At 34.0% G+C, this 17054-nt stretch overlaps 1 long non-coding RNA gene across 2 annotated transcripts in view; it reads left to right on the top strand.

The window, feature by feature from the left end:
* Positions 1–344: 344 nt before the first annotated feature.
* The window catches only part of LOC309845768, a 38567-nt gene continuing 21857 nt past the window's right edge, over positions 345–17054 (top strand). For both annotated transcript variants that reach the window (XR_014301501.1, XR_014301502.1), the window contains exons 1-2: positions 345–412; positions 15244–15337. This is a non-coding gene — a long non-coding RNA (uncharacterized lncRNA). The remainder of the gene's footprint in view (positions 413–15243; positions 15338–17054) is intronic.

Genomic DNA, 17054 nt, shown 5'->3' with positions numbered 1-17054 from the left:
GGAGAAGGATTGTTTCTGTTTTGAATTATAGAAACACTAGCAGAGAACCATTTCCCGCACCTGTATCTGTACCAGTGCCATTTATTCCAATATGGAAATAATTTGAACTGATGTACATGGCTGGGGTGGGGGGGGGAGGAAAACAAACTATGACCAGGCTATTAAAATAATCTATCCTAGTTTACTCACTTAAAAACGTGAAAAACAAAATCATGTAACTAGAGCATCCCTGCCATCCTCTCCCTTTATCTCCTACTTCATTTGCCATCTGTGCTTTGTGTTTTGCCTCCCTTTTTCCTTCTTAATTCATTATCTTATCTTCTCTTTTCCGGTTCCCTGACCCTAGGAACGGGTGGTCTGTTTCATGTTCCTAGACACAATATTCCTGCTCAGATCTGATGGGCGACATAAGGTTTGTGTATTCAAATACCATTTTATGCACTGTTCCACACTTCTTATCCTCAGGATCATTAGTCACAGTATGTGTTCCATGCTGTGCCCAGAATGTCTCAGCTGATAATGACATACTCAAAGAGCATTTTGAGTCTCTATTTTACTAACAGAGTATCAGTATCCACACAATTTGTCCCTTGTGATTCTACTCTTTCCAAAGCTTAAGTCTTAACATACAGAAAATATTTATCTCTTTAGAATTCCCAATATATGTTTTGGTCTATGACAGCTTTTCAGAGTTAACTAAGAGAAAAAGTCAATTTTTTTAAGCTTGAGGTTAGCAATAAAAAAATTTAGATAGGCCAGAATTTTCAAATATATTTCAAAACGATTCAGTTTTAATCATACATGTCATCCGTAGAACAACGTGGTATAAAAAGTTGAAGGGAAGAAGAAATGATCGTAATTGAGTCTTGGGATTGAATTAAAATTCTTATGTTACAAATCATTAATATTTGTAACAATAATCAGAAAAATTTTAAGACAGCCTCAGAGGGAAAAAATCCCAACATTTCTTAGCTTGATATTTACAAAATGTTTATAAAATAGCCATAGATCATTTTTTATAATATTTTTTAAGACGATTTATTTTATTTGATAGAGATCACAAATAGGGAGGCAGGCAGAGAGAGGGGGAAGCAAGCTCCCCGCTGAGCAGAGACCCTGATGCAAGGGCTTGATCCCAGGACCCCGGGATCATGACCTGAGCTGAAGGCAGAGGCTTAACCCACTGAGCCACCCAGGCACCCTAAAATAGCCATAGATCTTTAAAGCTTCACACAAATCCCAATAGAATGAATGTTGATATGTAATCTGATGGAGAGAATATGAAAATTATACAATGGTGGAAGTAAATTAAGATTCATGGATTCTACCCTAATTTTAAATTCCAGCTTACCAGAAATGCTTTTATAATTTCTGTCGTCTGCTTGGCCTCTGGGCACATATTTTACTTGGGCAATAGGTATTGTGGTAATTAAGTCTCCAAATAGCCCTCTAATGAACTGTGTCTCCTGATATACACATCCTTGTATAGTATCCTTCAACAATGAATCTGATCTGACCCTATATAACCAATGATTCATGAATTCAAGGCTAGCATTTAAACCCCTAAACTCTTATACTAGACTCTTGAAATTCTCACTTATCACAATAGCCATGTAAAAAATAACAAACTAAGACTACCATGCTATGAGAATACTCAGCCTAGCCAGGTAAAAAGACCATATGGAAAAATAACCATCCCAGCCCAGCTGCCAGACATGTGAGTAAAGAAATCATCTTGGATATTCCAACTCCAGCAGATCACAAAATGGTAAGGGGAAAAAAAAGAAAAAAAAAGCTGCAAACTTACGGCTCTATTTACACTGTCCTAGCCATCTCCAGCCATTAACCTACTCTAGATAAGGCTTCCCAGAGGAGCCATCCCTGCTGTGACCTGCTCGAATTCCTAACCCACAGAATTTTTATCAAAATTTAATGGTTGCCATCATATGCTATTAAATGTTGGAATAATTCATTATGCAGCAATAAATAACTGGAACAGAATTTGGTTCCTAGAGGTGGGGTAGTTGCATGAAAAAAAGATATAAAATGTGTGACATTTGTTTTTATACCAGGCCATGGCCAGGAGCTAGGAGGACACTGAAGAAATGGTTATTAAAAACTGAAAGGGACTCAAGGAGATTATTGATGAGGGCCTAAGGGACAGTGAAGGAAAGACACCTACTATATGCTAAAACAACTGTTGTAGAAATTAATGGGTGGAAATATGGAAAACAGAAACGGATCTTAATTCTCTTGTGGATAATTAAGAAAATTTCAACACTGAATATTTAAAGTTCTACCTTGTTTCTTCTAGACATTCATAATATGAAAGAGAAAGATGCATTAAAGAAAAAGCAATCCCATTTTAACATAATTTAGATATGGATATAGATAAGAAATCCTTCTTATCCACAACAAAATATTCTCCAACTAAGAGATCAGCAAAGATAAAATCCCAAATGAGACAAGAAGGTCCTTTATTAAGGTCAAAGGTGCTGCCTCATAGAAAATTTAGGCTGTTCGAAAGACCTTAAGGTCTTAAACACGTATCTTACTGAATTTCTGTTGTTGTTGTTAAATAATAGGGGTTTTAATGATTTCAAGGGATTTGCTCCACAACAGCCTCATGCAAGACCCAAAATACTAATCTTTCTGAAGAAAATGTTTGGTTGTGACTTTTGTTTCATGTAGTAAACTCTGATAATATTAATAGGAAGCTCAAAGATTTAATGGAATGATATTGAAAGAGAAATTGCCTATTTGACTAAAACTCATAAAACCAGCACAAAGAGAGACCCCAGGAATTCCAGCCATGCCAGCTCCGGTACCACAGGAATGAGTGCAAAATGTCTTCAGAGATCACTAGTCTCAACCTCCACGTAATTGCTACCTAATGGTACATACGAGAGGTCCAAAGTGGGAATCACCCAGCTGAGCCAATCATCCCCAGAGACCAAATTTCGATACAAACTTCGATTATCTGCCTAACTCATATCTCTTGAAGACATTAAATATGATTTTCCAGGTTGACCGATATTGTGCAGTAACATTTAAGATTATCTTTGTTTTCCTTGTTTTCGATTCTCTACACAGTAACTTTTCATACATTTAAGTAATTTACATAGTTCCAAAAATCATAGCTATTTATGTCAAATGAGCTAATCCAAGACTATCAGCCATACAATCTCTAAAGTTAGAGAATATCAAAATTTCTCATTTTGCCAAATACATTTCAGCTCTCTTTTCTCTATATACATCTACTTCAACTTCATCCTAAGTTGAAAAATCTTTAGAATTTGAGTTGAGAATTTTAGCCTTTATATTTTCTTGATCTAGTTATAAAATTCACCTTAAAAACTAGAGAAAAAAATAAAGGCAAACTGATAGCCCATACATTAGAAAACTAAAAAAAAAGTCTGTGTAGCACTTTTGTGTTAACAGAAGTACAAGTCATGTTAGCTGGTTACATTTGAAATTGTAAGTGCAAAATATATAGAATGTTTTATAAACTTTTATACAGCAAATTTATTTCTAAAATGAAACCAATCTTAGAGCACAATATATTCAACAGATTAAAAATATCTCTGGTGTACATTACAAATTTTATTTTCCTAGTCTTCTAGTCTTAAAGGTTCTTTCCAGACTGTTTCTAAAGTGCTTTCTTTCTTTCTTTTTTTTTTTTTCAATCATTCTTATTTTGCAGATACTCATAAACAATTTGATAGATTGTAAATACCTAAAATACATCTGATAGTTCAGTTTGGAGGCCAAAATTGCTGGTTTTATAACTAGAAGAACTTTATTACTAGCCTTAGCTAGTTCTCTTTAAATATTTATTGAGCATTTGGGGTTATGAACTTCGTAATAAAAGCCTTTGAACTGTTACTTGAAGTGGAAAAAGATAGTAAATTATATAAAATGCAAAAAAGGTTTATCTTTATACTTACCTATATTAAAACTAGTCACTTCTAATATCACTTTCCTATGATCTGAGATTTAATTAGGAAGAGTGGCAACATATTGATTATAGGTATATTTGTAATAAAATGCTCTATACAATGCATATATATTTTGAGTCTAAGTGAATGTTTTCTATTTTTTTTTTGTTTTCTGTCCATTCTAATAAAAAAAAGTTCCTTTAGAAATTCCTAAGTTGTCACAAAATCTTAGAGTTGGAAGAGACTTTGAGGTGCTATTATGTTAACTTGTGCCCAAAAGACATGAAGGGAAATAGTTTCATGTATGGTAAGTATATATAAATTATCCTTATATAAATTATCCCCAAAAAGATCAGAGATGCTTGATTAAGATTATTTACCCTTCCTATTTTACAACCAGGAAGTCTGAAAGATTTGATAAAAATTCTATTGCATTGTATTCTTGTAGTGCCTAAAATTAAGAAGGTGGATTAAAAGTTACTTTAAAGATATAAAAATGTCAATGCTAAAATTCTAATCTGGGAGATCAAGCTCCCATATGAATAGATTGAGAAAAAAATTGATGACTTATACATCTTCCATTCTCTTTTACTCACTCTATTTTACCAGTATTGATATCTTTATTATTCATTTCTCATTTTTCACTTTATCCCTTCCTTCTACTACCTAACTCAATCTATTTCCATGCTGTATCTCCCATGCATATCAGACATATGACTGTATCATACACATGGCAAAACAACTCATCAACTCCAAGTCGATAGTCAATGAAGTTCTTTATCAATAAAGTCTTTAAAAATGTCTAGATTATGGTTGTGTTTTCTACCCTTTCATTTATTTTATGACACAACTTAGAAAACAAAGGAAAGAGGAATGTTCGAATATCACTTTGTTTTCTTAAGGAACTGTTTTTAATGACCCTACCATTGTAATGCCTTGAGGACAATTATCTGTCATTATGCTATGGTAATTACATTTATATCAGATAGAGAAAAGTAAATGTGTCCCACATATGGATGATTTCACAAAATTAGATACCAAAAAGTGAAAATGATTCTGGATATTATTAAGTGTACACATAAGCTTACCCTTAAGAAAACTCCCATCTGAAATAAATTTTAATCATAGAAAATTAAATTTTAGTGATTGGGATTAGTATTCTAATAAGGTTATATCCACAAGAAAAGATATTATATTAAGAACAACATGTACATATTTGAGAGACTGAGTAAAATGATCCATGTGCACATGTACTACATTTTCAACCAACCAGACTGCTGCTAATTGATTATGGCTCCTTTTCGAAGATTCAGGAACATTAATTGTCTAGCTATATTAGTGAAATTCTCAAAATCATCAACAAGGAACTAAAGGCTTAGAATGGCCAAATATTTGTCATTTCCAACTCTAATCACATCAGTAGAAATAGCGAATGTGCTATTAATTTTCATTTAACAGGTTATATAAAAATTAAGACAAAAATGATTCATCAGATCATGTTTGGTTTATCATTTCTAACAATCGGCTCTCAAGCTAGCCAGATAGTTTCACTTCTTTACCAGGATTATGTTCTTGATATTCACATAGGCAGTTATGTTGTTTACTCAATCTCTCTATATTCTCTTGTGATACTTTATCATGAAATTGAATGTTCAGCCTCTCAATCATTCCCATGGCTCTTGTACACATTCTTCATAATTTGTTGACACCAGTGAGTACACACATCAGCATTTTACACATGGCCTTATTGGGCTTTCATCTAGATTGTCACACACCTTCCATGATCTCATCCACTAAAGAGTAAACATGACATCAAGCAGGATGAATTGATTTTTCTCTCATAAGATATAAATATAAATATAAATAACTATTTCCTATCATTTTATTTTCAAAATCAGATTTTGATCATTGCCACTCTTTTTAGCATATAGGATTCAAACTATGTGTGTTTTAGACGCTAATTATATATTTTTTTTCTTTTACTCAATGATATTTGCCAATTTGCTTCTCCTGATAATATAAAACAAAAAAAAAAAAGTAGAAAAGTAGAAATTTAATATTAAAAATCATTCTGAAAGACTTATAAAAAAGATCAAATATACTATGAAAAAAGCTCTTATCTATTTTTTTAAAGATTTTATTTATTTATTTGACAGACAGAGATCACAAGTAGGCAGAGAGGCAGGCAGAGAGAGAGAGGGAGAAGCAGACTTCCTGCTCAGCAGAGAGCCCGATTCATTCAGGGCTTGATCCCAGCACCGTGAGGTCATGACCTGAGCCAAAGGCAGAGACTTAACCTACTGAACCACCCAGGGGCCCCTAACTTTTTTCTAATATCCTAATACTCACTAAATTTTGAGCACTCAAACTTTTCTGTTATCTTTTTATAAAACAGAGACACAGTGATTCTCAGTAACAGTATGTGAAATTTATTTAAAACCCAAACTATCTTAATTCTTATACTAGAGTATTACTTTATTAAGTGGAAAACTATCAGATTTTTAGTTTTAATGAATACAGTTAATTTCCGGTATATATCACAAAAAATTACAACAAAGCTCTGCTGCAAATTCAAATTCATGCAAATGGCTGGCTCATTCTGCTGCATCTCATGGATATTTCTTGTGTCTTCCCCCACTTACCACCCACCACCATCTATCAAATTCTATTGATTCTCCAAGATCAGCTCAAATGTCACCTTCTCTGTAAAGTTTTCTGCAATCCCAATTAAAATAAATTACTCCTGACTCTATGGTTTGATAGTACTTAGTTATATTTATCTAGATTATAACATTCTCCTCTATTAGAAAAGAAATTTTGTCAATACCAAGACTCTATATAATTGCTTTATGGTCCCATAACAGCTAGGACAAATATTTAGTCATCCAAGTCTCTGTATATTGCTAGAACAACAGATTAGAGAGTAGTACAGGTTTAAGTATCCGGCTTAAGAAAAAGAAGTAGAAGTCCATTCAGAGGGCCAGTGGGTTTGAAGGCCAAATACCCTTAAATTTCTCATATACCAATAGCTACTCTAGAGTAAGAATTGGACATATGAATATCCTATAATTTCTGAGTTTTTTTTAATTTGTCCCTAATAACCATATCCATTTAAGCCATGAGATTTAACCACCTTTTTCCTTATAGTAAGACTTATAGCTAAATAAGTTGCTGGTACTCGGAAAATGTCATTTTATAGCCAAAATGGAGAAAAGATAAACTGTTGACTTCCTGCCTCCAAAGTATTGCCCACAGGTACATCTTAATCCTCCAAAAAATATGTGTAGTTGTCCTTTCAGGCAGAAATAATATTCTCACACAACAAAATTATCTTTTAAATTTAAAACATGGTGGGTCTCACACAAAATCTTAAAAAAAAAATAGGAGTCACAGTGATGATTCAAGTGCTTCAGATAAATGAAAGCTTTATATTGAATCAGTTTTAGTCTCTCCTTTCATTAGACAAAATAGCCAAAAAAGTATTTTGACCTGTGATGTTTTTGACAAAGAGATTGTGAAACTGACTATAGTTATAGTAATTTCTAATATTTATTTTTCATAGTACCCTTGGGGAAAACTCCACCATTGGAGATATTTATTACCTCAAAGAATTGTCCTTAGCCAATTTGATCAAATCACTGTGTAGTCTTTAAGTGGCAGTAATAAAATTATATTTAAGAGGATACTCCCAGGGTGCCTGGGTGGCACAGTTGGTTGGGTGACTGTCTTTGGCTCAGTTCATGATCCCAGAGTCCCAGGATCAAGTCCCACACCAGGCTCCCGGCTCCATGGGGAGTCTGCTTCTCCCTCTGACCTTCTTCCTTCTCATGCTCTCTCTCTCACTCTCTTTCTCAAATAAATAAATAAAATATTTTTTTTTAAAAAAAGGACATTCCCAACTTAACTTTAGTTATCTCTTCTCTTGCCTAAAAATTGAATACATATATCTTCCTTAGTTTCTATGGGATGTGTTTTTTAAATCATCTATAACAAATTTTATGAACTCAAAACATCCATCCAAGAAGATGGGTAAATATGTAAATCACTCTTTGACTTACAATATCTTCCTAAGAGATTACGACACAACTGTCAGGAAAAGAGAAAGTAGCATTAGTAAATTTTTGGCTTGTTGAACTGTGGTCAGATAAAATTAATGCTCAAATTACTTTACTATAATTGCTTCATTTTAAGATGATTATCAACCTTAGTGAAGAAGATACAAATAATGTATTTTCTTGACTATAATGCACACTGATTTGATATAAAATGACTATTTAAAGTGTTCACAATATGTATAAATACTATTTTTCAATAATGGCCCATTGGTATGAATTAATAAGTTCAAGGGCAGTACTCGTGTCTAAATCTTGGAGGTCAGTAATATAATTATAGGTACTGCTTTGTATGTAAAATGTGTTTACTCCATTTTAATTTGGAGGAGTCACCCAATTTTCTAAGGGTTATTTCTGAATTGATATGGTGTTAAGGTTAAGAATTGATATGCTGTTAGGTTAAGACTAAGTTCTACTCTATCTGAATTTCGAGTCTACCTATAATACTGTACTTTAGCTCTTAAATGCCTGAGCATGTGATTTTTTTTTCATACATGGGAAATTATCAGAATATCAAAGGATTTGTTACAGATATTTTTCTTCTTACTTTTCATCTTCTCTCCTAAATATCAACAATATGGACATACTGGATCCAAGAAGAACAGGCATTACATTTCTCAAAAGCATGCAAATGATAGATAGGGAGCAATAAGTGTGTTTAGAAATGTTTGGAGAGGGCCGTCAGGGATGGACTGGAAGTGATTTAATGATTTATAAGATTAAAGTGATCTGAAGAGTTTAATAATATGAATTAGGGAGTGGAATTCAATAATAATATGCCTGATCTTGCTCAGATGTTCTGTCTTGAAGTTCTTAACATTAAACAATCTTTAGCTTCTCCATTTAAAATCACAAATGTTGGGTTACCAAAATGATTTTTCCAAATTCCCCAGGCTCTCCACTACCCACTCTATCAGAATACAGGGTTTTGAGTATCTTAATGGTGTAACTGGCACAGAATCTTTTCTGCATTAGCACTGGATATTCAAACACTTTCAATGCTACAGCAAACCTAGAGAGACAATTAAAGTAAATATTTTTCAAAGAGGCTTGAAATAAAATAACTGTGTTATTCTTTGTATAAACTGATCTATTTATGGCTTCCTAATGAACAGTAGGAATGTAGATTGAATAGAGCAAAGCAAGCTACCGTCAGGAACAAAATTGTGCTTGCATGAGTGTCATATTTTTAGCAAAACTTTAGATAAAAATGATATATTTCTCCTTACTGAAAGACGTTAGTACCCCACCCCCATGCATAAGTGTGTGTGCACACGCACGCATGCACACACACACACTCACACACACGCCACTAATAAAAAGCAAACATTTTCTGTCACTGTAAAACAGTTCAATGGGGACTGTTCATTTTAACCACCCACCCCTGGTGTCTTGAGTTGTCACTCACATAGACATTCCTTTTATTGTCTTGGCTAGAAACCACATTTTTGACTTCTGCAAAAGTTCTGGTTATCTTCAACTTGTCAACTGCTTTATACTGTGAAGAATGCTTAGCACCTGGACGCCTGACGAGGCTGGCTGCAGTGTCAGGCAAACTGTGATGACTGTAACAGAGTCAGGCTTCGAAAACTGCTTTACTGTGGCAAATCAGATTCAAGAAGAGGTTTCCTGTATATTCCATGAAAGTGATGGGGCAACAGAGCAACATACTCTCCTTATTCAGAAAAACCTAGTCTTTTTAAAATTGGCAGTTAAAGATCAGTCTTCTCACTTTTTAAAAGTGCTTATACTTAAAAATTGACAAACACTTCTGGTCTTGAATTTCTATAGAACAGTGATGCTTCGGGAGTTAAAAAAAAAAAAAACAAAAAAACGAATTATTTTATTATTCCATGTTTCCCTTTCCTTATTTTTTTCTTATCTTCATTTCTATGGGAAATAGAAATTCAAAACAATATATTTGTTTCTGTTTTTGTTTTGTTTTATTTTGCACTTATGGCATAAATGATCATCTTTTTTAGATACTCACAAAATGATGTATCTAAATTTTTACACTAACTGTTTTAGACATGCTATTTATTCAAGTTCTCAAACATCCATCTCTCCTATGACTAAAATTCAGAATCCATAATTGGCAAACTATGATTGATGAATTCAATTAAATAGAAGTCAAATACTCAATAATTCAAGTATATGTGAATCAATGACATACCGAAGTGAATGCCTATGATAAGCTAAGGGAACAAAGTCACTTGCAATACATCATAAAGAGGTCATTTCTTTCCTATATCAAGAATCTTAATACATACATACATATGAAAGATCCTCGATCCTCACCCAAGAAGCAGACACCAAGCCTCCACTGGATGCAAGTTGCAAGAGGTTTATTGATTACACAGGCGCCTGCAGACGCATCAGCCTTTGTGGACTGAGCGCGCCGGACTAAGTTGGGGAGCAGATTATATAGGGCAAGGTTGGGGTGGCGGGAAGCGAGCCTACAGAAGCAGATGCTTGGTTACAGGGATCTGATTTGTTAACTTAAATCAAGCATTGTCAGGCGCTGGGTTTAAGGCAAGGACACAACGGTTTGTTCTGGTGGGCCTTGGCTCAGCACTCTGGAAAGTCCCAGGTACACTCTATTCCTCTTTTGTCTTTTCTCTTGACAGACTGGGTGATCACAGACAATAGACATCCTGGTATGTGTTGCCATCCGGCTATGGGAACAATCAAGCCTTCAGCAAGGGGATAGGGGGTGCTTTGGGGACATCAGGTTACTTAAACAAGCCTTTAGCAAGGGGAGAGGGGTCTTTCACATACATATATTCCCAAAGAAAAATAAAGATGACTATAAACTTCTAGTTACTATCACACTGGTTAGCACATAGGAAGATCATAAAATGTTTTATGAAGAAATGTGTGAATAAACAACTATTTAGGCAAGTCTGCAAAGATTTCCATTAAAAGCTTCACTTATTCTGGAATTGACCAGTAGAGTGATTGCATAAAGATTATACATATATGCCTATGAAATATATTTTTTATTGTTAAAATATATATATTACATATTATAGATCTATATATTTTATATAAAAATACATATGTATGTATACATACTATCTTTTCCCTTTATATTATCATGTAAATAAGAAGAGGGTACTTTCAAATGCTACAAATAAAGCTTTATTTTTGTGGAACTCTCCATGTTTAATCTCATCACATAGCTATAAATTTCAGTCCAATCTAAAGTAAGCAAATAAAAAAATATGTTATTTACTAAGTGGAAAGTCTAAGTAAACCCTTGTTACTAAGGGAGATAAAAGAATTCAATATCCAATAGCCTTTTTATATCTATAGATATTATAAAGAAATTTTGACATTGCAATAAATACACAAGAATATTAAATATTCTAGTTTTCAAATTAACTTGGGTTTGCTAACAAGATGGACCGACTCAAATACTTACATGTGACTTTAGAATAAAAAGTTAATAGACTTCATTTATAATCCTTTTTAAAAGCAATTTAATTTATTAATTATTATAGAGACTTAAAAACAATGTATTCAATAGAATGAATTAATTGTCCTTTTGATGTTTTCTTACAAACTAATTTGTATCTCAATAGCTTTTTTCTTCTAGAATTTCTATAGCTCTTTTTGTTACACTAAATAAATTCAAATTATATTGTTTTTATATCTACTTATGTCAAAAATAGCCTCATAATACATATAAAAGTCAAAGAGTTTTGCATAATAGTCCACAAGAGAAAGGGTGTTTTTATTTTAGCCCGGAGATAATTGATTTGAATAAAGTCCAGTCTTTTTCAAACTGTATTGAACTAAATTGATTCTCTATACCTTAAATTAAATCTTATTCCTCCTTTCTCACTGAGGAAGACATTTACATAAACTGTTTTATAATGTTGATTAAATTCAAAGCTTGCTAAATACTGTGGGAATTAAAGTCCATGAAATCTTGTTTAAACTCTGGTTTTTTTGTAGAGCTTTTTAGATCTAAATATCCTATTTTCAGCTTCCGGGGTGGGCAGCCTGGGCCAAGGGAGGAGGGTCTGAGAGTTGGCACCTCCAGGACGGAGGGTGGATGGAATTATTTTTACTATAAACAAATATTAAATTTTGTACCCACACACACAACTCATAGGAGTGGATGATAGATATTTAGAAAAAAGAAAAAGAAAAGAAAAGGCACTTACTTGGATAACTTTAAGCTTCCTTTCTCAAATGCTTTCAGCAGGCAAAATGGGTGTGAATTTCCACTTTAGTAAAAGAGTGCTAAGTGTAAAGTACCTTTTGCTCCAAAGAAGGACATTAGATTTGGTCTGATTTCAGTAAGTAGAGCATGCATATCAGTAGTGAACAAAATGAGAGTACTTTCTATAAATATTTATTACTACTGGGAAGCTAGTTATATATTATTTAATCACTCTTCCCTGAAATATATTTAAATCTCAGGTAAATAAGCTACAATAAAGGTCATTGAAATTTTGTGCTAAAAACCTATATTATAATGAAAGCCTTGGAGATCTTTGACTTGTGAGGAAATATATCAACAAAAGACAAAATGTTTGTAGTATTATAATCTCTTATTTTTAATATATTTTTATTTTCTGAAGTCACATGCTTTGAAATATTTTAAAATAGCTCTTTGAAATATATTGAGGATAAATCTGCTATCTGTAATATTTCATCAGATCCATACAGATTTTTTTCTCACCGGAATATGTCTAGAGATGCACAACCCCAGTTAAACAGTTCTCCTGGTCCTGGGATTGAAAACACACCATTTGCAAGATTTCCCTTACAAGTGATTGGAAAGGTATTTTGTTCTCAATTTGCAAGTGTTTGTGTCTACCCAACTATTGATATCTTTTTAATCCAGCGGTTATCAATAGAGCCTTGACCAAACTGCCACTGCGTACAGACCAATGAAACAATCAATGACAACTATGATAACTCTTGAAACAAACTATCTTCTCGAGCTGTGTGGTCTCACATTTATCAGTTGGATTTGCTAACAATGTTTATAGTCTATAATTACAAATCTTCCACTGGTTTGAGTTTTGAAATAGAAAATAGAAACAAAAACACCCTCTCTCCTTTTAAAGAAGTTATTTTTGTTTTAGTCCTGATTTGCATATTATTCATAGACTCTCCCGATATGTATGAGTATGTAGAGAGAGAAATTGTTAAGAATTTAATATATCACTTAAGTTTATTTTATTTTTTTATTATTTTTTTATTATTATTATTTTTAAGATTTTATTTATTTATTTGACAGAGAGAGATCACAAGTAGACAGAGAGGCAGGCAGAGAGAGAGGGAGGGAAGCAGGCTCCCTGCTGAGCAGAGAGCCCGATGCGGGCCTGGATCCCAGGACCCTGAGATCATGACCTGAGCCGAAGGCAGCGGCTTAACCCACTGAGCCACCCAGGCGCCCCATATATCACTTAAGTTTATATACTAAATTTGCCTATAAATTTAGAAATAAGCACATTGAATTATGGGATTTACTTCTCAATTTATTTAGAAAATCAAAGCAAGTGGAATGACCTGAAATATTTTATTTCTATATGGCAATAATACATAACACTGACAATTTACATACTTAAATTTAAAAATCAGGTAAATTATCTTATTTTAGTTTACAGTTATTTCATTATGCTACAAAATGGTGAAGACAATGGTATAAGGTAGGAATATAGCTGCTATTCTATAACACTAGATAGAAGTGAGAATATTCCCTCAGTGATGTGTTTGGGATGGAGGAAGAAAACCAGTATTAATTCAAGAGAGGTAATAGAAAGTCACAAATCATCTTCCCACAGCATAACACTGACCTATTTTGAAGATAAATTGCCAAATATTCCATTAGATATTTTTTACACATGAAAATCTGCTCATACCGGAAGGTTTGTGTTGGTTCAAGCTGCCATAACAAAATAACATAGCTTGAGTGGCTTAAACAACAAAAAATTATTTCTCACAATTTTGGAGGCTGAGAAGTCCAAGATGAAGGTATCTGGCAATTCGCATAGAGTTATTCTCAGTGGACTCAAAATATGGTAGTTCTAGTTCTACTATTATAAGAAAGATTCTTATAAAATTTTGTCTTTGCATATGATGAATCTCCAGTTTTCCAACCTAGGATGGCTTTGGGGGTGGGGCTTTATTTATTTATTTATTTTATGGTATACCTTCTTTAAGTTACTGATTTCAGTAATGTTAGGATAGCGCTCTGCCTACTGTTTCCTGGAATTTGTTAGAAATGAATTTCAGTTTAAGAACCAGGATCTTGTTTTCTTGGTCTTCAGTTTGATGGTTAAATCTACTGCTTTCTCTACATAGCATACATGAAAATGCTAGCATAGAGCTATGCTAAACTTAGGTATGGTAGCATGAATTTAAAATATCAGAACACTAAAAAGCACATGAAAAAACACATATCACTAATCATTAGGGAAATGCAAATCAAAACCACAATGATATATCACTTCATGCCATCAGTGTGACTATTCTCAAAAATCAAAAAGTGACAAGTGTTCGTAAGGACGTGGAGAAATTAGAAGCCTTGTGAATTACTGGTGGGAATGAAACATAGTACAACCACTATAGAAAACACTATGCTGGTTCCTCAAAAAGTTCAAATTACCACATAATCCAGCACTTTCACTTCTGGGTATATACCCAGAAAAATTGAAAGCAGGACTTGAATAATATTTGTATACCAGGGTTCATAACAGTGTTATTCATAAAATACCCAAATAGTGGAAATAACCCAAATTTCCACTGACAGATGAAAGGGTAAACAAAATTGGCTATGCATACAATGGAATATGATTCAACATTAAACAGGAATGAAATTCTGATAAATGTAACAACATAGATGAACCTTGAAGACATTATGCTAAGCAAAATAGCCAGACCCAATAGGACAAGTACAGTATGAATCTACTTATAGGAAGTACCTAAAGTAGTCAAATTCATAGAGACAGAAGGTAGAAGGGTGCTTTTCAGGGGCTCCGGGGCCGAAGGAACTCTTGTTTAATGGGTACAGAGTTTCAATTTAGGATGTTGAAAATTTCCAGAAATAGACAGTGGTATTGGTTGCACAATAATGTGAATGTATTTAATTTCACTGAACTGTACATCTAAAAGTGGTTTAAACAGTAGATTTTATGTATATTTTTAACACAATTAGAAATTTTGTTTTGTAGTATCAGTATGCCTGCAATAGCAAGTCTACAGGATCCGGCTTGTGGACCAGCATATACGAAATGGAGATGCCTGATGGAAGGACCTCTTCCTAAGGTAAGAGAGTAGAAGACATCTTACAAGGTTTGGAGGAGAGACAGAAATATTAACTCCCGAATAGTGCGCACTAAAATGATTCCTGAGTTAAACTCCCATAGACTTGTCTCTAGATTTGGCAGGGGAGGAGTACACTTAAAGTGTAACTATATATTTCATAAAATCCCAAGGAGTTATTCTTGGGAGCATTTAGCAACCCCTTCCTAACAGGAAATGGTTAAAATAGCTGAGAGGGATCTGAAGGAACCTGTAATTCTCACAGTTCTGCAATTGGAGTTGAGCTTTTTTCCATTATTATTGTGACACTATTGAATCCTTCGCTTAGTGTGGTCTGAGGAAACGCTGGTTCCACAAGCTATTCTCATTCCAGCTGGTATAATAGTTGTCATCAGTAGGACAGTACCTTCAAATTTCAAATGCGGGGGTAAACAAGAACGGAAAGGCACCTTCCTGAGACTGCTGATAACTCAAAATTACCTGTTCCACTGGCTTAGGACACCAGTAATTTCCACCAGGAACCCAGAAGTCGGTTCCTCTCTCCATCCATAAATTTGGCAGAAAGTTATAATTGCAGTGTTTGAACAGCCACAACATGAAGTGTTCCTCTCGGAATTACAAGCGCTTTTAAGCCAGTTGCTCGAGGCAAACACACTCCTTGCATCAACAAGTCAGTGAAAGTTGATTGAAAGAGGAGAGAAGCCTAGAGATTCTCTGTGATTGCTAACCACCAACACCTGTATTAAAGGGCCAGCCACCAAGAATTATGGAAGTAAAGAAGCAGTGACACATCTCACGTTCCTTGCTGATTGCTTGACAACATAATTGTATCTTCCTTGCTGATATTTTAATCATAGTGCTGGAAAACACCCATTTCAGCCAAAAAGAATCATGAAATCTGTGTCCATATGTGTCCATGTCTTTTACCTCAGAAAATAAAGACATATGTGGACTATATAGAATAATATGTAGTGAATATATACACATACGCACACATATATATGTATATGAATAATATATTTAGAGAAATGTGCAGAAGCCAATGTGAATGCACAGTAGCTTATATATCTTTTGCTCCCATCTAATTTTATTTTATTTTTAGAGATTTTATTTAGTTATTTACAGACAGAGATCACAAGTAGGCAGAGAGGCAGGCAGAGAGAGAGAGTAGGAAGCAGGCTCCCCGCTGAGCAGAGAGCCCGATGCAGGCCTCGATCCGAGGACCCTGAGACCATGACCTGAGCTGAACAGGCAGAGGCTTAACCCACTGAGCCACCCAGGCGCCTCCTCCCATCTTATTTTAAAACCATTTACCATCCTACTATTCTCACTAGTATCATTATAAAAACGATGAAAAAAAATTTAATCTGCCAAAGCCATATGACATTCAGTGTAATAGAAATCATCGACTCTTTAGATAGGCTGAGGCAATAAGCAGATTATCTTTAGCTACAAATCTTACTATGAAGATACACAATGTGATGAGTGTTAAATTGCTCATGATGAGATTTCTGAGGCATCCAAAAATATACTCCTAAGCAACTTCTTGATATCTCTCGAATCACAGAAAAATAGAACACAAAAAGTTATTGTAAATTAAAAATACTAAAAATTGTTAATAATGTCCTCATTGAACAAACATTTTTCTGGTCATACTCAACAAACACTTTTCAGCCATACTCAGAATCTGCTGACATTCTTCAGACGCTTGAAAACTAGG

This window comes from Mustela nivalis, assembly GCF_964662115.1.
Source record: "Mustela nivalis genome assembly, chromosome: 12".
Taxonomy (NCBI): Eukaryota; Metazoa; Chordata; class Mammalia; order Carnivora; family Mustelidae; genus Mustela; species Mustela nivalis.
This window is presented reverse-complemented; position numbering and strand designations above follow the sequence as displayed.